This window comes from Lepisma saccharinum, chromosome 2 (assembly GCF_977018435.1).
Source record: "Lepisma saccharinum chromosome 2, izLepSacc3.1, whole genome shotgun sequence".
In the NCBI taxonomy this organism is placed as follows: domain Eukaryota; kingdom Metazoa; phylum Arthropoda; class Insecta; order Zygentoma; family Lepismatidae; genus Lepisma; species Lepisma saccharinum.
This window is the reverse complement of record NC_139230.1, coordinates 25,561,079-25,585,972: the sequence shown is the minus strand read 5'-3', so window position 1 is coordinate 25,585,972 and position 24,894 is coordinate 25,561,079. Positions and strand designations below refer to the sequence as shown.

General features: G+C 38.6%; 1 protein-coding gene across 7 annotated transcripts in view; it reads right to left on the bottom strand.

Moving 5' to 3' along the window:
* Positions 1 to 24,894, bottom strand: part of LOC145983960 (trehalase-like) — a 184,570-nt gene that overhangs the window by 100,748 nt on the left and 58,928 nt on the right. The window contains exon 1 of one of the 7 annotated variants that reach the window (XM_083117177.1): positions 22,273 to 22,331. The exons of the other annotated variants lie outside the window; for them this stretch is intronic. The gene's annotated coding sequence lies outside the window, so the exon portion shown is untranslated. Of the gene's footprint in view, positions 1 to 22,272; positions 22,332 to 24,894 lie in introns of those variants that run through there. 7 annotated transcript variants of the gene reach the window in all.

Below are 24,894 nucleotides of genomic sequence, written 5' to 3'. Positions count from 1 at the left end.
TACGATTGGGGAAAAGCAAACAGTGCACATGGTTGCCAAAAATCATTACAACCACGACACGCTAGGCTGTTTGTTGGTAGATTTAATTACGGTTACTTACTTGTAGCTACATGCTAACGCAGAGACGACGATGAAAGACAATGGAGATGAAAGTCGGATGAAAAGGTACCACCCTACCATTTCACTCGAATGTCTGGAGGAAACCGTGAGTAAAATCCATCAAACGTAAGTCTGCCTAGCGAGGTTAGATGAGTTTGCATGTGTGACAGTCCGTTTCTCTAAGCACATAGTTGCACAGAACACAATTCAAACGCAATGTTTCGGCACGAATGAAGTTTCACTTTCTATTCTTCTTGGAGTAATTTACCTTTGCATTCTACGCGAAACTGAGAACAGATAAATCACAGACTACTAAATTCGAGTTTCAGTTTCATGAATGAATAAGAATGACTACCACGGGTAAGCATTTCTTCTCGAAATGCAATGCTAATTACCTTTACGTCCTCTTAAGTTAATACAACTCGTTTCACAAACTGGTTACTTATCTGATTATTTTTACAATATCCATAATAGAAGTAAGGAATATATTAACTTTTCATTGGTTCTTAAAACATACAAATTAAAGTCCATGTTCAAAAACATACAAATTAAAGTCCACAAAAATCGAAAAATGTTGCATTAAAACTTCGGAATAGAATCAAATAACTGGATTGCTTGAGAACAAATGGTATTTCCAAGCTTATATATTGTGTAACAGAATTTGTTTCTCCAAACCTTGGAATGTGCATTATTATTTACACAAAAAAATAGAATATATTTTCCATGGTTCATAAATCTTAAAAGAATTGGTACACCGTTCATGTAGAACCAATTTTTACCTATGGTACGCCGTTCATGTAAAACCAATTTTTACCTGTCTTAATTGTGTGTGTGACCAGGGGTGCAAGGGGTGACCTGGTAAGGCACCACCCAAAAGTCAACCTCACTTTTAGGTACGTACACCCTGGCAACTGCTTTTGGCAGGTCAACGAGGCTCTGCCGAATGGATTCAAGGCCAGGATAATCCTCTGTGGGGTCGTTTGTCCTGTGTTTGTTCTTTTGTGTGCTAAGTGCCCCTTTACAGCCTCGGCTGTTAATATATGAGAAGATATCTTCGAAAACAGTATAGTTTTAGTTAGTTCTTGTTAAGTAACGAAAGAATGTATTAGTTATAAAAATTGAGTGAGGAAGAATACACATATTTTATTTACTTTGTTAGGGGGCTTGTCCTCAATATTGTTTTGGTTAAGGGACTTATTCCCGTATTTTGTGACGGGCATAACTAGCCTATGTGCTGATATGCCCACAACATCTAAATCAATAAATAATAATTAATTGTGTATGTGTGTGTGTGTGTGTGTGTGTGTGTGTGTGTGTTTGTAATATATCTAGAAAACAAAACTCTACTACAAAGCATTTCTTAAATATGTCCAATGATGTATTGTGGAACAATTCTTGACGTGCCATAACTTAAATGTGATGTCACGAGTTCAAATGTAAAAATCTGGCCCAGTCATTAAAAGGGGAAATGTCGACGAACGGAGGGGCGTCCCTACCAGAAAACTTCCTTGTTAACAGCCAATAGACTCTGGCACGAAGTCAATGTCATCAAAGTCAATGTCATTATATAACGCTTATGGCGCGTGCCCATCTATTGGCCTTGATTTTCTTGACGTAATAGTCCTTAAAACATTTTATTGAAATCTTCGCAAGGATTAAGCTTAGTTAAAGATTTACTTTATGTGCACAATTTACTTCTAAATGAGACGTTAAATGAGTATTTAACGAGTAACAAAATAAATTCTCATAACCAAAGGCGTGACACAGTTAATTACTACCAAATTAATCGCACGTTTCTAATACGGAGACTATTACGAATGGACCGCCCCTTCAAAAACAAAAGAATGAAAACACGTACCAAGATAGTTTCGTTAGAATTTGATCTAAATACTCATTGAATGCACATTTGTACATAAATTATTTAATAAAAATGAAGCAAAATATGAGCAAAGCAAACTTTACTCCCGGACTACGTTCTCCCCTTTGAAAACCAACCTGACCAGAGTTCAAATTCAAGGTTTCGCAAGGTTGTATTTCTCTCTCATAGTCATCATGTCGTGATTGACCTAGAGATGTAAAAATGTGAGGTACAATAAACAAAAGTTTTACGCTGTACCAGTATATTGCTCATATATCACGTGAAATACGATTCCTACAGATATTCCACATTAACTATATGGACACATCCGTGATAATGGATAACAACGCAAGAATACAAATGGATGGTAAAAGAAATCATACAAATGATGAGGTCGTATGAGGTAGGTGAGGTGATGATGAGGTAGAAAATATTAAATTCATATTATAGTTGTAGGTAATCAACGCTGTACCATTTTACAACAATTCATGATAATGCTTCACAATTTAAAAAAAAAATTAAAAATAGAGTTTGTAGCTGCATTGCAGCATCATGTATATCAAGTAAGAACCTAGATAGATGGAAAACTATTTGGCGTAAGGAAATCTCAAACAAACTGTGTAATTGGAGAATAGACAAATAAACTCACTGAAAGAAAGCTCTAAAGTTTGATTTGAAGAAAAATCACTTGTGTAGTGGAAAAGGAATCACTGCAGTATCTGTATGAAGTAATTGATTACTTTCTAATGCACATGTGGAAATTAGTTATGTGTAAAGCTAGAATCGCACACGCCTTAGCAGAAGCAGGATCTACGGTTGAGACAAGGCTAATCAAGATCATCCACGTTACGTTTACATAGAACTGGAATTTTTTTATGTATATTGAAGCGGAAGCATGTTTGAAGATAACTTCATTGTGAAGTATTTTTAATGGGTTTATTCAAATACACATACGTGTACACTAACTATTTTGTTATCAATCCAATTATTTATTCCATTCAATAGAATGTTCCACTTTCACTTGTATGTAGTTCGAACATTTTCTTACATTGCATATTTATTTATCTCTCTCTTTAAATTGTGACGAAGACAATGAACGAATTAATGATTGATTTAGTTTATTAACGTCGCATCTCTGCGACTAATTGTGACGATGGAGATGAAGGGTGATAACATTAAATGCAGGAAGGGACAATCACAAATATATATGGACGACACCAGCAAGAGTCCCAACAGAGAATTATATTGACTGTGCGTCCAGACGCTAGTGGCTCTTGGAACAAATTAATGAAACAATGAAGGTACACAATGAAACATCCATGTCTTATCCGGAGTTCGAACCGAAGATATCTGGCTTCAAAGCACGCTACACTTATACATTCCGCCACAGTGCTCGGCAGTTTGTCGTAATAATACTGATAAGCATTCTCGACAAAAATAAGATATTAGTACACTGACAAACTACTTGTTCCGTTCAACCACTGGATTGGGCACGACTGATTGTACTTAATCACCATTCCCATACTCATTTATCCTTATCATAGCAGTTACCCAAATAACAGGAATTAGAGACGTTAAATAGCCTAATCAACAAACAGTATCAGAAAATATCAGGATAAGAGAAATATATATACAGGGTGGGCACAAAGTCGCTTTACCCAATAAATGAAGAAATCAAATATTTGAGGAAAGCGACTTTGTGCGCACGCTGTGTGTGTGTGTGTGTGTGTGTGTGTGTGTGTGTGTGTGTGTGTGTATATATATATATATATATATATATATATATATATATATATATACTCATTTACGTCACTTTTCTTCCACTCTTGGCTAATTCCGACGATGTGGATGAAAGGACATTCACAAACCAACACCCAAGGTTCCGCATTCGAATCCCGGCCTGGGCACGGATGTTGATTGTGAGTGTTTTTGTGAGTGTCCCTTCATCAATTTCATAATATCATCACTCATCATCATTTTTGCGATTAGCCAAAAGTGACAGAACCGTCAAGTGAAATCAACCAAATCCATCAACTAACTAACACGCATGCCTCAATCGGAACCTGAGCCCGGAACCTGTTGGTTAGGTTTGGTTTAAGTTTGCCACTGAGGCGGTCAAAACATCGAAGTTGGCCGATTTGTAAGGGAAAGCTACATTTCATATGAAGTTGATAAACACTGACAATTTCAACATGTGCAACGAGTGGCTTGCGAATGTAACTAAGTTTCATTTTGTCAGCTGACGAATAAGGAAATTTGCATTAGAATTACAGTTAATGTGGCCTATCCGCTGTCTTATCTAACGACTGTCGAGCGGAAGTGATGGGGAAACTACAGGGTGCTCGGTTCCACGAACTCGTTACGCAAATGCCAAGAAGCAACACGCACACGCTGGGGATCAGCAGACCGTAATCGTTGAAGATTCAGATAATCCAAGTGGATTCGAACATAAAACAAATATGGCTTGTGAAAGCATTGATTCTAAGAACATCCAGTCTCGATGTTTCCTGCATTTGTTAAGTTTGTACTTGCATTCATAGAATCAAATTATTTGCAAAGTACAAAATTTTGCTGCGAAGTTTTGTAGAATTAATAACGGCAGAACGAAAAGCTTCATCTAAAAAAGAAGTTATTATTGCAAGTGTAGAGTCACATAAAGGGTAGACGTTGATTGATTAATTTGCTTTATTACATTTCGCTTTTCTGCCACCTTGGGCTAATCGAAAAGATGATGAAAAGTGATAGGATAAAATTGATGAAAATACAATCACAAACACAGGACACAACCTAAGTCTCAGAGAGTATTAAACAGGCTGCTATTCCGGACGCCAGGGCCTCGTTAGTCTGCAAGTATTCATTCCAAGGTGTGCTACGTGGAAGAGAGGTTGACATTTGACTGCTTACGTGAAAGTCACCCCTTACATGTCAGGTGGCAGGCATGAGTCACATTGTGTTCACCCCTCGGATATGAGGTTTCCGTAAAAGCGGAGTTTCACAAATTTCCATACTTCTCTAAATATTTACCACTATTTTATGTTTTCAAAATATGCTTGTTTTGCATTAACCTCTGTTAATGTAGATGGTTGAACCAATTAGATATAGTTAATTGTGTGCTAGTTAGGTAAGATATTCAACTTCACAAAGTCCCTCTGAAATAATAGTTTTCTTTAAAATATTCGATACAATCATCTAACACGAACATTGAACCTTGTCTACGTCACGTCTCCAAATCTACGTGCCATTGCAAATACGAGAGAAAGTGAGACGAAATGTGAGAAAAACTTAAGTTTTCCACTGTGCAGGGATAAAACAAAGTGATTTCACTGAGTTGTGTCACAGCAATCGCGGCAATGTTGCGTGACTTCCTTCGTACCTTCAGAATTAGGAAAGATATGAACACGTGGGGCGATATGACTTTCCTTTTAATAGTCCTTCATCTGTTCATGCATTCCACATTCTCTTATCTAAGGTAAAGCTGAACCCTCATCAACCATTCTGGACACAACACTGTGTGGGTTAGTTCAATGGTATACTAGATACATATATATGTATATGGTAGTTAATATTTCAATTAACTACTATAAGCGTAGAAACCAAATACGATTCGTGAAGAAGCCTCATTGGCTAACACGCTATGAACATTACATGTTGTTACTCTACCAACGTTTTGGCGGAGTGGTTAACACAGAGCGCTACGACACCTGGGATCTAGGGTTCGAATCCCGGCCTGGGAATGGGTGTTCTTTGTGAGTATCCCTTCATCAGTTTAATCATACACGAACAATCATCCTCATATTTGCGATTAGCCAAATGTGGCAGAAAGGTGAAGTAAAATAAACCAAATCAATCTGCCTACGTTCTAAGTAGCTTGCTTAGAGATCGTGCAACATTTGGTTATGATGAGTTAAGAAACTGCGCGTTCCGAGCAAGTGCGAGAAATTTGATAACAGTAAAAGTTGTAAATAATTTGATTTCTTACTAGAACATTGTTCAAGGATGAGTATTGGTACACATTTTTATCTAACAGGTAATGAAAAAGTCTAAATACTTAAGATTATAGAATGGCCCTCTCTTCAAACAGCAATTTGTCTCCCCTAACTTTGTAAGCCGACCTCTGTGGGCGGAGTGTTTAGCACAGCGCGCTGCGACGGCAGGGGTCCCCGAGTTCGAATCCCAGCCTGGGCATGGGTATTCTTTGTGAATTAGTTTGTTTGAGTGTTTTTTTAAAGTCCACTTTATGCACAGAGAGGCTAATCGAGACTGGACCTACAGTTTATAGCGTGGTAAGAACCACTATGTACCTCCACCGAACTTTGTGAAAGTCCCTTCATCAATTTCATCATATTACTAATCCTCATCTTCGTCAAAACTGTCACATGTTAAATAAAAGAAACCAAATCAATGAAATAATAATTTTGTAAGTTTGAAACAAATCGAATTCACTTGTTTCGAAAACATCACACATATAGTTTGATGAATCCAACTGTGTGGTGTGTGCGGGCACATCTCTGGTATCAAAGTATGATAACGAAAAACAACCCAGGCAAAGATAAAAATAATCTAAAAACTGGGGATATTTAGAGGCATAATAATTTCTTAAATTAGGTAATGTTTGTTCCCTAGTAAATAGCTTAATAGCGTCAGCCAAAGGCTGAAAATTACCACAAACCCCAGTCTCGAGAGCCAGAAAACATCGGCGATGGGAATATATGCGCTGACCACGCGGCATCCAAAGAAAAGCCGTTTGGCAGGCCTTGCTTCTCAATGGATGTTGCGCCGCGGAGTTTAGTTTCAATATATATTTTCACATGCAAATTTATAAGTGTGTTAATATAATAGCCTATCTGAGAACAAACGTTTTGAGTTTTTAAGTACTATTTATGCACAGATTGGCAAATTGGGACTGGACCTACAGTTTAAAGTGGAATCCGAACCACTATGCGCCTCCACCGGGTATCGAACCCTGAACCGCTCCATTACAAGACGACGGCGTTACACTACGCCCTCGGCGAGTCCAATACCAAAATTAACAAACTATATGGTACGATACATTAGTCTCGATATATCAATCAAATAATCGGACTGCATATATCTTTCGCAATTATGTATGCAACTGTGACACTTGTTACCGCAGACTCAAGCAAACATCATTTTGCAAGATTCACTTACGTAACATCGTAGTCATGAATATGAAATTCGACATAAGGTTGGGCAGTCACGTTACACATCTTGGTTTCGCTTACATATTACACTCTAGTAACGTCATACAGAAAACTAAATTCATTCTTTGGGCTGTCGCACGTGGAAAAGAAAGTATACTTTTCAAACATTCAACGATAATCTTTGTGACGAACCGTGTTCTAAAACACCATTCACCCTGGATCAGCAGCTATAGCTCTTTTCAGTTCTTACGGCGGGCGCTCTAGAAGCTGGCAGGGGAAGTGGGGAGCGGGGATTACGCAACAGACCAACCAGGTAACAGCAGTGGCGCCGAGAGACACGACGTGGCCGGAAAAAGTACTACGTGAAACTCGTTCTACTGGCCGCTACGTTTCTTATCGTGCTGGATTGGTAGCTTCCCCGCTCCCCACTTCCCCTGCCAGCTTCTAGAGCGCCCGCCGTAAGAACTGAAAAGAGCTATAGCACAGAACCCCTGTCCACCACCATTTTCAATATCTTTATTTCGTTTTTTACGTCGATTTTCTACCTCTTGACTTAATCGCGACGACGATGAGAAGGAACGATAAACTGATGAACAAGACAAAGTCACGTTCATACCTTGACCAAGGTTCGAACCTGGAACATCTGGCGTCTTAGCGCGTTACGCTCACCACTCCGCCTCGGAGGCCGGTATCATTTTCAATCATTTTTCTCTCACGTTCTAAGTCTTTTCGAGGAATCAGATGATGCTTCATTGGAGTTTGGTTTCAATTTCATATTATGTGAAACAATATGAATGCATATAGTGATGGAAAGTATGCTCGAAAGCCTTCCAACGGTTACGAAACTAATTTTAGATGCATTCCATCTCAATCTAATGATAACATCTTAATCATACCGATTAGCAAACATTCCAACAAAACAAAACCACACAAATAATTTTGCAATTGGTTTAAGAATTCGGAACAACGATATATTTAAGTGCAATAGGTTCTGATGTAAGTCCATTGTCCAGCCGAACCTTTTAACCTTTAAGTAGGTAGGTGGCCAAATTGTACACAAGTGGGTAGTGGGGTGTTCACGACACCCCACAGAAAAAATACACTTACAGTTATATTCTAACAATTATAATTGTAATATATGTAATTTTACATTATTTGTACGGTTGTAACATTGCGAGTAATGAAAATAACTAAATTTGAAACTTTTTAAGGACATTTTTATAATTTTCATTTTTCCTTCTATTTTTTAGGGACAATTCCTTATTTTATTATATTTTTTTACTTTTCCTTCCAAACAGAATACACAATAGTTTCTGAAAAGTAGCATATGTATTAAACAAATGTACGAGGATTTATATTTAATCATTACTAATTAAATGATAACACATGAACATGAATTTGAGGCCACAAAAAATATAGAAAACAGATACAGGCCTATAATTTTTGAATATCACTACAGTTCACCTAAAGAAAACTTGTCAGGTAAGGATCTGCAAGAGCATTTGCACTACTAACCACGTCCAATAACTCTTAATAGCTTTTTGACACGTTCCTGTTCTTTGTTGTATTCCATTTCCAAGAAGAGAAAAGCCACAAGTATTGCAACATTCGAGCAAAATAAAGTTTAAAACAATACGCAAGTAGGTGGGGTGCTGATAACACCCCAGAACGCGGTGGACCAGCGCACAACAATCAGGCGACTAAAAGACCTACCTTTCAAGGAGTAAACAACATGAAGGTAACGGAAAGATGAACAGTGTTGCCAACTTATAAGATTTTTTTTTTAACAATTTTTAGACCTGGAGTGTTGTGGCCACCCCACATACCCACTTAAAGGTTAAGTAAGTTGACGAAGTTTGGCAACTTTAAGTCAACTTTATGCACAGAAAAGGCAAACGGGGCCCATTATTTACAGTTGAGCTCTACTGACTGACTAAACAATTAACGGCAAATGAAAATATCTCTACATAAAAGAGTCAAAATACATTTTAACTCCTGTAAGGTGTGGTTCACCACGTCAAAAAAAATGCCACCAAATGTCAAACATGCACGTACAAATAGCTTCCAAACAATGGAAGTAGTTCCATGCCTACGAGAATTTCATTGTCTACCAAAGAGCGAACATGTGGGGGGATGGGGGAGAGGAAAGAGCTCAAGTGCAACATGTTGGCTAATCATCAAAGTGCAGGACTTTCGTCACGATCCTGTAGTCCTAAAATATAACCAAAGGACGATGTTCTTGGTTATGATCCAGTAGAAGCACCTGAGGTGTCTTTTTTGCTCATTATCAACTCAACTTACGCTGCCAAGACGAGCATTACACAATAGCTGGTGACTCAAATACACACACCTTATCCAATAACCAAAATGTGCCGTCCCACACAACTCTCACCATAATTCTTTCCATGTTTGTTCAAGATTTTAATTTTATAGCAGGATTCCCCACAATTGCCAAAGTGGAAGAGATGGGCAGAGTTAAAATGGGAATAGGTCGATATCTAAAAATGAGGGTAGTGATGCGCGAGACTTGCTTTGATTTCCAAATAGATGTTTATAAAGGCATATAAATACATCATACTATCACTGAACAGATGAGCCACGTATTACTTTCCTTCAATTGCTTTCATTTCCAATTAGGCCAGTCAATAAGGGGGTCCAATAAGGAAAAAAATCAGGGAAAGCTGGAACAAATTTTATTATTTATCTAAAATGGTTATTAACAACATATTAATTTTGCACCCCTGTATCACCCCGGATTTGGCCGCCATTTTGCAAATATCTCGCTTGAAAAGCACTTTACAACAAAAGAGGTTATGATGAATAATAATCTACATAAAATTCTCTACAAAATTGGTTCTGTACATTTTTCTTCTAGGATGCTCCGTTTGGGTCCTAGATGAGCGAGAAACTTTACGTTATTTTCCCGCACCGTTTTGCAAGCGTGGAACTCAAGGAAGCACCATTTACATGACGTTTTGCACCATATCTCTTCTCTAAAACTGGACTTAGTATATTTGTTCTTTCTTTAAGAATGTCATTTATGGTTCAATTGCTTTTATCATTCCATGCAGTACTTTATAGGAAATAGTTTATTAGTGTCATCTGTGTGCGGGAGATAATATGTTTGGTTGGAAAGTCAAGGTATCTCCAAAGGAACCTGTTGACTTTGTCCAAAAGGGCTATTTAACAATAAAACGTCCATCTAATCAAGGAGTCCCGGGTTCGATACCCGGTGGGGTGGAGGCACATTTTACAGTGGATGGTTTGGAGTTCATTTTTAACGGAGGTCCAGTCTCGATTAGTCTATTCGTGCATAAAGTAGACTTAAAACAACAATTCAAACCACAATAACACGATCACAAAAGTTTTGGTCTCTGACCTGGTCAGATATGACGACTGAGCCGTGGTGCGCTCCATGAAGAGTTGTGGGGGATGGGAGAGATCTGACTGACTCAATGCTAACCAAGTGGACTTTTGGCATGCCTACTAGTTTGCAGATAAGATAGATGAGCTGCATGTCGATGCACGAAAGTCTCTTATATCAAGGGATAAGCAAAGACTTCCAGTTATTTTGCCAGTGATTCGCTCTCACCCACCATTCCCTGATTTTGATGGTATAAAATCAATAATTACAGGATTAACAGGGAACAAGAAAACAAATCATCCGGCTGCTCATGATGTTGGAATGTCTTCAATGTTGAGTATTTGGAAAATTTCAAGTTTGAACGAAATAAGAGAGATAATCACTGGATCAGTCACTTCTGAAGTAAAAATCAGAGATGTATTGTATCCAGTTGATCCAGAGTTTTTATTTAAAATAATATTTACTAAAAAATCACAAGACCTATTCAGAGTACAAACCCGTTGTAGATGATGAGGTAGGGATGTGGAAAAGCAAAAAGCCTTCTCTTTATGATCTTCTTTGAACCACTCTTTGAAAGTTTCATAGATAGTTTCAACAGACAAAGAAGCTGCACCGCCAGAGTTTCTTCGCATTATATTCTGTGAACGCCTTCAAGGTTCCACAAGGGGCCTTGTAGCTGTAGAAAATTGGGCTAAAGTTTTCAGTGATCTGTGAAAATTGCAAAGATTAGCTTGTTCAAAACCTGACATTGTTCTATACTCTGTCCGGGGAATCTCTGGAAAAAGGCCGCGCATTGCAATAGAGAAGGGGAGAAAGCGAGTGGGCGGAGCGAAGCAATACAAGCTCCTGTAAACGGCTAGTAGCTACAGTAGTTTTTCCTCCACCACGCAATTCTGTTCCGTCTCACGCGGAGGTGTAGTGTTAGGGGGTGTGGAGTTAGGGCCTCACACTTTCTTGAGCACGGCTGAAGGTGGGGGTGATGTGATTAGCACCACGCCCCTGGCCGCCTTTACCCCCCAAGTTTCTTCCAGGTACCTACTTTATACGACGCTGTGTGTGTGCCGGAACCGCTTGAACAGGTGGAAAAAATCTTCGTTCTCCCTCGCCGGGGATCGAACCCAGGTCTCTCGCGTGGCAGTCAGATGCCCTAACGACTCTTCCTTTTTTTAAGGAATACTCCTACGCGGTAGTATTCCCCGTCATTCACCATTTGCTCAACGTTCACACATATCACTTTTTACTGATATTCAAGGTTTTTCTCATTACAGACATACACAAACATCCATGTCCTATTCGGGATTCGAACTCGGAACCCCTGGCATTGCACCTCACTGTGAAAACCACTCCGCCACGGAGGTCGACAGGACTGAGCTACCGCGGCTCATACATTTAGAATAGGTATTTTAATAAGAAATATGCCCTCAAGTTACCTTGCAAGAAAGTTTCCTTGTCTTTCGCTCTTGCAAAATAGAGTGGAGAAAAATAAGTCGCTCCTCTAGCACCCTAACAGTGATTCTTAGAACAAAAATGCACAGAACCTTTTTTGTAGAGAATGTTATGTAGATTATTTTTCACCATGACCTATTTTGCTGTAAAGTGCGTTCCAAGCGAGACATTTGCAAAAAACTGATTTTGGACGCCATTTTTCAAAGATGGCGGCCAAATCCGTGGTGGTACAGCGGTGTAAAATTAATATGTTGTTAAGAATCCTTATAGGAAGATAATAAAATTTGTTCCAGCTTTCCCTGATTTTTTTTTCCTTTTGGACCCCAAAATTATCCCTTGTTGACTGGCCTAAATATAATTAAAGACGTTACATAATGCTGACAAGACGTTAATCTCTTGTTTCAAAGAAACAAGCAGGAAGTACATATGAAAGTAACTACCAGTGTAGCGCAACGTGAAAAACAATTTGATTAGTAAAAGCCACTACTTTATGCATCGCAACTTACGTAAACAAATCATGGGAAGATATTAGCGAGATTCCATTTACATTACACATCGAGAATAAGTTCACATGTATAATTCCGAAACTCGCTCTGGACACTTAGCAATTACCTGGCATTCCAACATTTAGTTCGCATATCAAACAATATCTAAACAAATAGCTCGTCTAAGAAAATTGACGACTCCACACTGGCTGAATATCAATAGCAAAATTCATATCGCGAAATGTTTTCAAATCGAAAGAGCAACATACGCGTATATGCAAGTTTACAAAAAGGCAATCACCTTAAAATAGGCTTTAGCTTCAATTGAGATAATATCTTTTTCTCACACGCTTTTTTTAAATGTTCCATTTCATCCTCGCAACCTTGTAGCGTGCGTATGGAGCGTTTAAACTTTCTCTTCTCATAATGCAGGAAAAAAGAAAGTTTAAGATATGTATTGTTGGCCACAATATTCCAAGTATCAACTTTTTCGCAATTACACAACTAAAAGCAAAGCATGATACATCCATGTACGATAAACAGGAATCTTTCATTGCAGCGACTATTGCCCTTTTTTAATGAAATAAACTGCACGGGATATTTTTATTATTTTTTTTTTATTATTACAATACAAATATCCATTTCCTGGATTGCTAATTCTCCATGAACTGCAGGCCAGGTACCCGTTCCTGGAAGAATCATTACATTTAATGGCATACTGTTGTGTGCTCTTTGCTTTTTCTTTTTCATAAGGTTTTCCATGACACACATACACCTTGAACGTTAATGGTAAAGTTGGCAATGAAGTGCATAACGAAGAGTTAAAGAGGAGGTATATTCAACTGCTCCGAAAGAATGAGTGGAATGTTTTGAATAATAAATTATATCCTAAATCCTAGTATCCTGACAATCATTGCACGTGCGCATTATTCAAATTAACTCAGATTTCCAAAAAAGTGGTGCGTCTAATAAGATCCAAAATAGCACATTTAATGGATGATATTCAATGTGACGTCAGCGGTGCAAAGCATGATGGGAAATCTGGCCAAAACCGCATGGTCTAGTAGCAATCAGTCAGGCAAGCGTGAAACGCAGCAAATGCAGCACGCATGAAAATGACTCGATGTTTAACATTTTTAATTGTATTGTTGTATATTTTCAAATGAAGTTTCCTTTTGGTAAATTAATGCATTGTGTATGTGTCTGTGCGCCATTGTTTATGTATTAATTGTGAGAGAACATCATACCTTCATACAGTTTCTTCGATGGCGTGATTTTTCCAATGCGGGGTGAAATATGAATCGTATTTGAAAGGCAAGTACTGTGTTTGTTGCTAGCGTTATATGACTTTTGTGATACTCTTTAAATCCGCATGCTTTGCAACGTGGTTGCTGTACGATCTAATAAGGGACACAGAAAATTTGAAAAACTGCCTATCAATCAGCGGATGCGTTTGCAGTATGGGTAAATTTGTAGTTTTCAGCATATCTTCTATGCCTGTTTCAATACACATACGAAAATTGACAATGATACGTTAAGGACTTCAAAAATATAGTACACAATTTTGTACTTCGGAACGTTTCTAAAAATTATCATTTCCAGGAGATAAACTTTGTTTTTAATCAACTTCTTATGTTTTTTAATTCCCTCCACCGGGAATCGAATTTTAGATGCTTCGATTACAAGAGGATAGCATTAGCCAGTGCACTATCGGATAGGCCCGATTAATTCCATGAGAAACAGGCTCCATAGTCCTGTATTTTTTTCATATGTTACGTAGATTTATACAACGTTGTTTTGTGGCAAATAGCATCTTTTTACATACTTTGGTCATTGTTAGGAGTCTTCGCAAAATGTGAAAGACTACATTTTGCATGTAATCGTTATATTTGTACCTTGAATCACCGCCGCAAAAGCTGTGATCGCAATGCTTATCAAACGCGTTTTCAACACGCTCAGAAACGTTTGCTGGAATTATGGCGGCGGGCGTGTTTTCGCGCAATGAATTGTGGGGGAAGTTGTTCGCTGAATATCATTGTAATCCTTGGTGTAACCTAATAAACTATTCTTGCCATTACCTCCCACCAATACACTCATCATGGGATATTCTTCCATGTACACTACACTAAATTACAGTGCACAATTAACTTTAATAATGAACAACTTCGTTAGAAGAGCGAGAATTGAAGAAACACGTACATTATTTGTAATCAAAAACAAAGATTAATTGGTTAACAATTTTGATTTTCTGGCATATAATAGTACAGGATTAGAGAGCATTAAATTAAATGAGCAAGAATATTGACACGTTGTCGACAAAAACGAATCTTACGTACTTTATAACTATAAATGGCATTACAAACAAGATCTCTGGTTTTGAGTTATACCTTAACACTTCGCAAACTGGACACCGGCTATCTGGATACTGAAGCACTGACGCGTCCAGTGCCCAAGTCAGCGTAAAGCTGTGGGTCTAAGCTACACAGGCTCGAAGTCTCCCTGGCCAGGCATCTATTGCAGCACGGATAGTCTTGATGGGAAAGTCCGCCCCTGCTGCTATCAAGGAGCACTTTTAACTTTCAATTCTTGCAGACAGTCCCCTCTAGCTCTGAACACAGTTTGTAGTCCAAGGTACTGAGATCATGGCTATCAGATGGCTAATCAAAAATGGAGATGAAATCGAGTACACTGGTCTCCAGTCACCGTCGCGTTATCCTTGCCTTATGAGCTGGAGCAGAATATTTCTTGAACATCCAGGATTCACTGTGAAACATTGTTTGGTTCAACAGTGTCACGAGAGGGTCCAGGACACTTTCCACATACACTTTCGCACGGCTTTTAAGCCCTTTTCTCAAAAATGAGGCCTGGTAGAACTCTCATAGCTCATCCCCCACCACACCATGACTGGGGAGGGCTGGTGGCATCTCTGATTTTTGGGAACTCTCTCACAAACGTCTCCAGAGTCTGAAGCATACACCCTTTCATTTTGGCGGTTAAAACTTTATTCAGTGGTGAACAAGTTCTTATCGGTGAAGAGAATCCTGCAATGCCCATTGGCAACGTACTGCTGCAGGGGCCGTCTCGATTTCAGTTCCCTCTGCTTCTTCACTTGTGTCGTCAGGAAATTTCCAGTACTCCAACGGTAAGCTCCAATTCCAAGGTCTTCATTAAGTGCCATGAACATTGATTGTTGTGAAATGTTCAGCTCCTGTGCCATTATCACTTGCTTCCGGATGAGATTTCGGCGGATGCAAGTCACCACTGCTTTAACAGCCGCCACTGTTCATACGGTGTGAAGTCGACCAACTCTTAGCCAATCTTTCATGCTACCAGTATTAGTGAATCTCTGGATTGTCAGATACACAAACCTTTTGCTGATCTTCGTGATTTTTAGGGGCTGGAAAATCTCAGTGAGTGACTTCCCAACCATATGCAGAGCGATTACGGCTACTCTGTTTTCATATTAGCCCCACTCCATGATAAGCACAAGAAGATACATGCTTGCTCTTTCACAGCTGAACACACAATGGTCAGGAGTGAACTTCAGCACAAGCATGGTTCATGAGCCTGACTACCGGATATATAGTCCAAGCCGAAAAGTTGTAACAGTATTTATGGCCAGACTAGGTAGATAACTGTTGAAATTATCGTGATAGCTAAAGTCTTGTTGCACCATATAAGTCAAAAACATAGCGAAAATTTCGCAAAGCTGACATAATTGTTTATTTTTTAGACCCTTCTAACGAAGAGCACTATTTGATGAGAACCGTGTAGAAGAGTCAGATTCCAGGCTACACATTAGCTTAGTTTTCTTTTTCCTATTTTTTAACAATATAAAACAGCTTTTTGTCTTGCACGCATACAGTGTTTATGCTCTACAAATAATTATACTAACAAATTGTAAATACAAAATTGAAGAAAGAAATAATGCAAAATTCAAACATTTAAAAATTTAAATAACACTTTACGCACAGATAGGCTAATCGTGACTAGACCTACAGTTTAAAGTGGAATCCTAACCAACATGTGCCTCCACCGGGTATTATTTCAGATTGAAATAATGTATATGAAGTTTGGCAACTCGCTTATATATCAGTATGCTAGGGACTCAGTGAAGTAAAAGAGGAACTTTATCACCAGTAATATGGCCTCCCCGATGTCGTCGCCTTGTAATCAAAGGGTCCCGAGTTTAATATCCGGTGGAGGCACATAGTAGTTCGGATCCCACTTTAAACTGCAGGTCCAGTCCCGATTAGCCTTTCTGTGCATAAAGTGAACTTAAATAAAAAAAACTCAAATCACCAGTCATATGTCAACATCCTAACATCTCTTTAAATTTGGCCAACTTTCTTTCCTTTCTGCAGTCTCTTTTCAGTTGGTTCCAGAGAAGATAGGGATTTTGACCTCTATCTTGCATTGTTTCATATGGGAACACGGATAGTATTTGTGTTATTGGATTGCAGATTGGGATAGTGCACTTTGTTCGAGATAATTGCATTTCCATTTAGATTAATTCCATAAAGTACAGAAGAACGGGATTCAAGTATCGGACCAATAAATACATTATAGATCGCTATTTTATTTTGGATAAGGTGTACACATTGGCAGATAAATTTAAACTGCTTGATTAAGGCGCTGCACGTATACACATTTTTCCCGTGTTGCAAAAAGGTTAAGTCCCTACCCAGGTACACACTGAGATACTTTAGACACTCACTCGGCTGTATATTTGATTTACCTATTGTAGCAGCGTTGACAAATTTCGTCTTGTTTTATGTGGATGGATTAGACTTACCCGTATATTCATTAGCTTTCACCGCAGAGTGGCGGCCATCGTGCGGGGCGGTGGGAGTGCGAAAAGTGTACATTTTGAAAACTGATTTGTGATATTTGTGTGTAATATATGTAAGTGTAACATACTAAAAGAACATTTAAAATTGGATTGATTTGGTGTTTTAAGTCCACTTTATGCACAGTAAGGCTAATTGGGACTGGACCTACAGTTTAAAGTGGGATCCGAACCACTATGTGCCTCCACCGGGTATCGAACCCGGGACCCCTTGATTACAAGGCGAGGACGCTACCACTGCGCCATCGGGGAGGCCCAAGAACATTTAAAAATCTGAAACCATATTCAATTTATTCACACAATAGTGTGTAACAGTATTTATGGCCAGACTAGGTATATGAAGGGTAACTAATAAAATATAAGTAACTGGAGGCATTAACGCGGTGCCAAAAGTGTAAAATACAATTTGCACAGCAATGCCTTTACTCCAAAAATAAAGGTACCTCATTAAAGAGATAGCAATCAAGATACTAGTTTCCGAGAATTGGACTGTTACATGTTTGCCTTGGAATCAGTAATCCCTGGTTAAGAATTGGTGTCGGGGAACACTTCCAAATTGCTTGTTATAGTCATTTCAACATTATCGACATTGTTGTCGTCCTAGCGTCGACCACAAGGAAAAAAACCTTCCGTCCAAAGCGTTCGCGCAACTTCCCTGCCGTTATCGGTGTTCGGGGCAGTGTTGCCAGGTAAGATTTGAAAAATTCGGGAGATTGTTCCTTGGAAACCAGAAGTTCTGCTACAAAATCCGATGATCTAATAGAAGAGGATGAACGACGTTCTTGGGGGGGGGGGAAGGGCGGCATAGTTGTGCGCACTGGGGGGGGGCAAGGGGGAGTGGCGCGCATTGTTTACGGTGTAAACGTCACAGATACTTTTGTAACAATGGTGCTAAACCCAGCACCCTGTGTTTGGCGAAAATATACCGAAGATCTCCATTTCAGGAGTGGACATGTTTCAAACAAAAGAAAGTAAACCGCCCGAAGGAACCGACCAACATCTTTCATCTCTTCCGCATTTTCCGGTTAGAGGGTGCGTGGAAAACACCCTCAAATTTGCCCTTTCTCAGCATCGACACAAGGGGTTGGGATGCCTCTATTATCCCGAGGAATTTTTATGACAGGAAATGGTAGAAAGTTGTGTTCACAGATGAAGCTAACGTGCCGCCTTTCGTTGTCAGCGATTTTCCACAATCTTTCAAGTCGAATGCTAACAATAACAAATCAATTTGCCTTCTGATGGTGTTCGTGTGCAGCTATCGATAGGGGTGGGCACGCGTCCTGCACCATAATGAAAAAATGCATTATGTATGTGAAATATATTTGGTGAATTAGACAGCATGTCTTCCTCAATAATTCAAGATAGCAACGCTTATGCTAGGGTGCCACCCATCCTTCCCATCTGCTATAAATACACACACACCCACAAACACATATATGTATAACATAATTTGCCCACGCTACGAAGTCAGTGTTTCTACCTAGTAAGGCAAGGACGTTTTTCACTGTGTCTGTGTCACTTCATCCATTTCATCAGTTTTTCATTCATCCATATTGTCGTACTTACCCGTAGAGGCACAAAAGCAACGTAAAATAACTAAAATAGAAATAGAGTTTAGGATGGGATAAAATACAGCCATCTAAAAATAGTAATGTAGTAAAAGTAATAAAATAATGTCCTAGCACAATTGAGTAGCGTTTGACATAATTTCACAGTTCAAACAGCACTTTTCAAGGCTGAGTGGAGTTCCACTCCACATTTCCCCTCCATGTTCAAGTAAAGATGAGCAGGAAACGTGTTTTTGAGCTGGCCGTCGGAGGTGCCATAGCAATAGTTTATTATGGAATCCTACCGAGAAATCAATAGGTCTGGCAACACTGACGTTGGCGACTCTGAAGGCTTCTTCCTCCTGTCTTTTTCCCCCACCCGCCAGCGCGATGGGGTCTGCGCAGGTTTCTTTCCTTGTGGTTCCACTATACCAGCGGCCACGAAATTAGGCCCCGAAGTGCAATGGCGCCACTACTACACATCGAAAGACAATACGAGTGAGGGCCAATAAAAGTTGATTCTCGCGCACGATGGGAAAAAGTGTTACCTAAAGTACAGCCAGCGTTATTCTCGGCCTCCAATAGCAAAAGAGCGCGGGCAATTTCAAGAACATGACCATCCGATTGGTTGTCTCGAGCGCTTTTTGTAATGCTTAGGAAAGTCAACCGCGAGAATGACCAATTACGCCGCCTACTTTCCCCAGTGTCGTAACAACTTACGGAAAAGGGGAGGCGGTCACGCCGGAAACTACAACGGCTCTGGCATAGCCAAGAGTCAAAGATAAATACATCGCAGTCAGATGACATTTTTGTTTCACGAACTGAAGAACAAGAACGTACATTGTCGTAAAGTTTCGAACCTCTTTAGATGAGCACATGCGCACAAATTTATCAAGTGCAAAATCACTCAAGCGCCCAATTTCCTGTACACCACACATGATACTCGGAATTACTGAAAGGGGGGGAAAAAATAGGCCTCAAGTTCACCTAGTTCCGTTTCGAAAGGGGCAAGAGGTTCGTTCCTATTATGTACATCTTCACATTTAGCCCGAGAATATAGAATCTGGGTGTTAGCCTTGAATAATTTCAATAATTCTGTTTAGAAACCGGAAGATAAGTTGCAAATTCATTAGCTGATATACAGTAACATACCTTCCTTGAAAACAATGGTTGTATTTCTCATGGACCTTTTATTGCACTTATTATCTCGTATGTCCTTGATTACAAAGTAGAATGAGCTTTACAATCTGGGCTGACAAAAGTTTATGGTAATACACTTGGCAAACAAAACCTAATAAACTTTAACCACTAGAAGAATGGAACAGCAAATGTACGTAAAATTCAAACACTAGTATTCTACGTAAATGCAGTAAATTACCACTCCCACTTATAACACACTGCACGAACTGCATTTCACTACAGTGGTGTTCGTTGTACGCACCGTAACTTATCAACAATGTACAGATTTAATTCCTAACCAGAACTTTATCATTACCCTTACTTTGCAATAAAATGTCGCTGAAATTCGACAGATCATAGTTTAAGTATGGCCACTATCTTGGAGCAACGTAATTCAATTCCCTTTGGATTCCATTACAAGTATATTATGGAAAACTTCTAGATGCCCTTCCATAGGTGTTATATACGTACATAGGTCTATAACGTTTAATTAACCCTATGCACGAGAGGCAAAGCTTGCAATGTACTTTATGCTCAGATGTGCAGATCGCGACTATACCTATAGATTAAAGTGGGATTCGAAACACTATACAATGTATATCCAACGAGGATAAAACTCAAGACCTCTTGATTAAGGCGACAGCATTAGCCACTACACTGTCGGGGAGGTCCTTAACCCTTGTGTACCGAATCGTGGAAATTATGAATTTATCAATGCAGACATTTTTAACAATAGAGGGCACAATAATAAATTTGGTAAAGCTAACAATTCACTTCGGTGCTATAGCCTCCATGGAGGTGTACTTAGTGCAGCTCGCAACGAATCATGGGGTCCTTAGCTTGTATCCTGGGTAAGCCATGGACGTTTGTTTCTTTAATCATTTTCATGTTTTCCATTTATCTTCATCGTCGCAATTAACCTATAGGTAACAATGAGGCGTAAAGTAACAAAAATGCAAGAATTCATTTTGGCATTATTGTGCTGTTGATCATCAATAATTTTCGTTTTTGGTGTTTAAAGGAATTTTAATAGTTTTTTTTTTTTTTTTAAATAAAACTTGGCTTCCAAAATTAATGATACTTGAAAGCAGAATTTTTCAAAAAGAGAGCATATGTTCAACATAACTGAGAGATGTATCCTGTGGTGATCTAATAAATAATAATAATAATCCATGTTCCTGTAGTTTGTGCACATTTACACTCATTCTTGAGTAGCACAATTCTTTAGCATTTGTTGGAGATTTTACACTTCTGGACTAAAATTATAATTTCATAAAGTCTCTTTAAGGTGCAACTTCATTGCAAAGTGTGAAGACTGGTTTGCACCAAAAACAAACTTATAAAATGAGATAATTAATATGACACCGCTGTTTCAGACTGCCGCATTACTTGCCAAAGACAAGGGCATACAGAAAACATAAAACAATCCTGAACACGTTCTGAGAAAATATACCTTTGGATTTAATGTGGATATTTGGTTAAATAGCTTTTGTGAAATATATTTAGTTTTGTGGCCTTGGTATCCTCCCAAAATGGATAGTTTTGTTATGTGGGATTCAAGTGTTCCGAATTTATAAAAGTAGTTCTCATACTAAGAACACGTACGTAGGTCTTACTGTAGAATGAAGGATGTGTGTTGCTTTAAACGTCTACCGACCCAACCCTCAGAACGGAAAACAAAGCCTTACAACTCCAACTTGATAAATGGTTGTTGCCGGACGAGATTGTGTTCTTTGACGTCACCAGAACGTCTTGGAAACGTAGTTAATTGTCTTGCGATTCTTCCACGTTACCGGTAAAAGTAAAATAGTGCCATTATGCATGTGTGTCTTACGGGATGATATTAATCCACTCGTTGGAAACTGTATTTGTAACTTGTCTTAATAATGTGAACATATTTATGCTAAAATCGGAGTTTTTATAAGCAGGAAATTTCTTGTTTGAAACACAATATAAACAAATTTTTGGTGCTAGTTTACATTTAGGATGACAAAAGAATATCAATAATAAAAATATATACCAAAGTAAAAAAGCACGTTAGATTTATAACAATATTGTTACTATTTTACATATACGGTGTATTTCTGTTTTATAACGAGCATTAGAAGAACAACACAAATTACCACGTGTAATATGATGCAATTCGACAACAGTAACCTGTACATCGAAACAATATTTCTGAAAAACATCTACACCGTTAGTTAATTCACATTTGGCCGCATAAGTTGCCACAAACGTTCCTAAGTAAAGAATATTGATATCAAGAATCATTTTAACACTTACTAGTCAGCTGCATGTTAGTGCAAGAATGCAAATTATAGAAAATCAACAAAATTTTCAGGTCACCACATGAGAAACCACACCACGGAGCGTACAATAAAGTGTACTGCAGCCAAGTCTAAGAACTACTGGTTTGAGGGTTTGCCAGAAACCCAGCTGTTATGTTCGAACAAGATCTATTTTCATGTCACCGAAGAAGAAAGAAAGCCCACTCACAAACATGCCAATGCCAGTTGTGCTCGTCTCATTCATAGAACATGAAACTTAATTCAAGCATACATGACACTAAAAAATGTTTCCTTTCTTAGAAACTTAAAGCCAATTTGATACATGAGAACAGACTGACACATGTTTAACTGAATCAAGTTCATCCTGAACGGCACGTTAATTATTTAGTAATGTATATAAAAATAAACGTTTACTAAGTGCCAACTGCGAACACGTATTAAACTGCACGGACGTAAGAAACTTCCATTAATAGATTGACTATTATTTATTTCCACCTGCTGCCAAAATAAACATGATCTGTAAGTATGATTCTGCTAACGTACGTAACAAATTACGAATACACGCTTCAATAACTTCATAATGAATCTCTAGGTGCATTATGAAATTAATAAGAGAAATCAGACATCCTGGTAAATTCACAGAAAAATTGTACAGCTTCGATTAAGATTATTAAATCTACAACAACGTTCACTACTACCCTACAGATTAAAATTCATGTGTCACACAAGTACAGTACACACACACTCCTATTCGTCCAGCATTTCACTAAAATATTTCTAACAAATAATAATTAAATTTACTTTTTAATATTAACTATCCTTTCATTCATTTCTATCCAGTGGCGTAGCGCAGTTCTCTGCCCCCCCCCCCCCAAAGTTGTACAAGAAATTAAGTTTTACCCCAAATACTCTTTTTTGCTTTCGACATATATCAGTGTATTACCTTCTTGAAACTAAATCAGGATGGTCTGAATCTCTGATAAATAACTGGAAGAAGAATCTGGAAATCTTTTCTCGTATTTAAACGCAGCGGCACTGACAGGAATATTTTTTGGAGGAGGGGCTAGCTTCACATTGCCAAATATTTTGTTCGTGATCATTTGTGTTTTTTGCTTGAAACACTTTTTAATGAGTTTACATATAATACACAGATATTTTAAAAAATACTGTTTTGGGGGGAATTGTTAAGGGATCGTAAGCACTCATTTCATGGACTTTTAGGTGGTTGCGCCTTCGGCCCCTAAGCCATCCCTGGCTGCGCCAGGCCAAGATTCAACGTTAGAGTCACTCACATTAGCCTTCTAATACTAATAGTGACTACTCAAGCAAATTTATCACTGCAGTGATTGGGTTTGAACCGGACCTCTCGATTTCCGGTGGTAACCTAACATCACACAAGTCAATTGCTATCTGGTACGAAAAAATGGTCGCGGTCTTCGGTCTTGGGAGATAAAGATGCGATCGGACTGCATTCACTGGAAATTTGCCGCTTGGAAGGATCGTAGCACTCCCCCCACCAAAAAAGATTCGACCTTAATATCATTATTCATAATTTTAACGCTGCCACTTCTTCTCGATAGACCATTGATCATATATTTCTTAATTTTTTTTTAATGAAACAATAACCGCTCAGGTCAGGGCAAGGCGGTAATTGCTCCTGGGCTCCACCTCCTACTGGGTTTTTGAAGTAAAACGTAACAACTGTAGACAATGTGGGAAATTCATTTCAACTCGTATTTCAATATGAAAAGGCTTGGGGTCCCCTTGAAAATATTTAATGTGAAGTTAAATTTTAAATATCACGTGTAACACTAATATTAGCGGTAAAAGGTCATGAATTACCAAGTTTGATGTTTATTGTGTAGCAACAAGGAATCGACTGATTGAGCAACTGAATCTTTCTACAGGATTCATAACCGTAGACAATTGATACACTACACTACGTTTACGACAAACTGCGCAGCTATAACGGTATGAGATGATGGATATTTTCCTATACATTGCTATCTGCGGAGCAAGTAAGTTAATTCTGCATTCCGGAGGAGACCCATATGAAAAGTTACCCGGGCCTCTCTTCTCTGGCTGAGACAATACTCCACTGCTCATTATCGCAGACGTCGTTACATGATATTACTGGAACCAGATTTCTGTTTCGCAAATCGATCTTTTTTTTAAGCGACACTAACTGAAATTTCTGCTATTATATAAAATTTCAGGAGCACATTGCGGGGTCCCGAAGTCCCCGCATTGCGGGGGTTGCGGGAGCGACAGCTACGCCACTGTTTCTATCCATTCAGTTTCGCACATATATCTGTTCCAATGGATAGAAATAACTGCTTCATAATTAGGTAGCTCAAGTAATTCTAAAACTGTCGCGACAAGATACCTTGTAATGAACTTTCACCATTCTAACGTCCTTAGGAAATGAAGGAAAAACGGAGTTAACTTCAACGGATGTGCAGTGTTATTCTCTACACGCAGACACAACTTTCTATTTAATTTACAGGGTACAGAAACACAGGTAACATTGGTAAAAACTTCACTCTAAGTGTAAATTGAAGCGGTGATTGTTTTCTTGGGTTAGCTTTGCGAATTAACACTTCATAATTACTTTGAC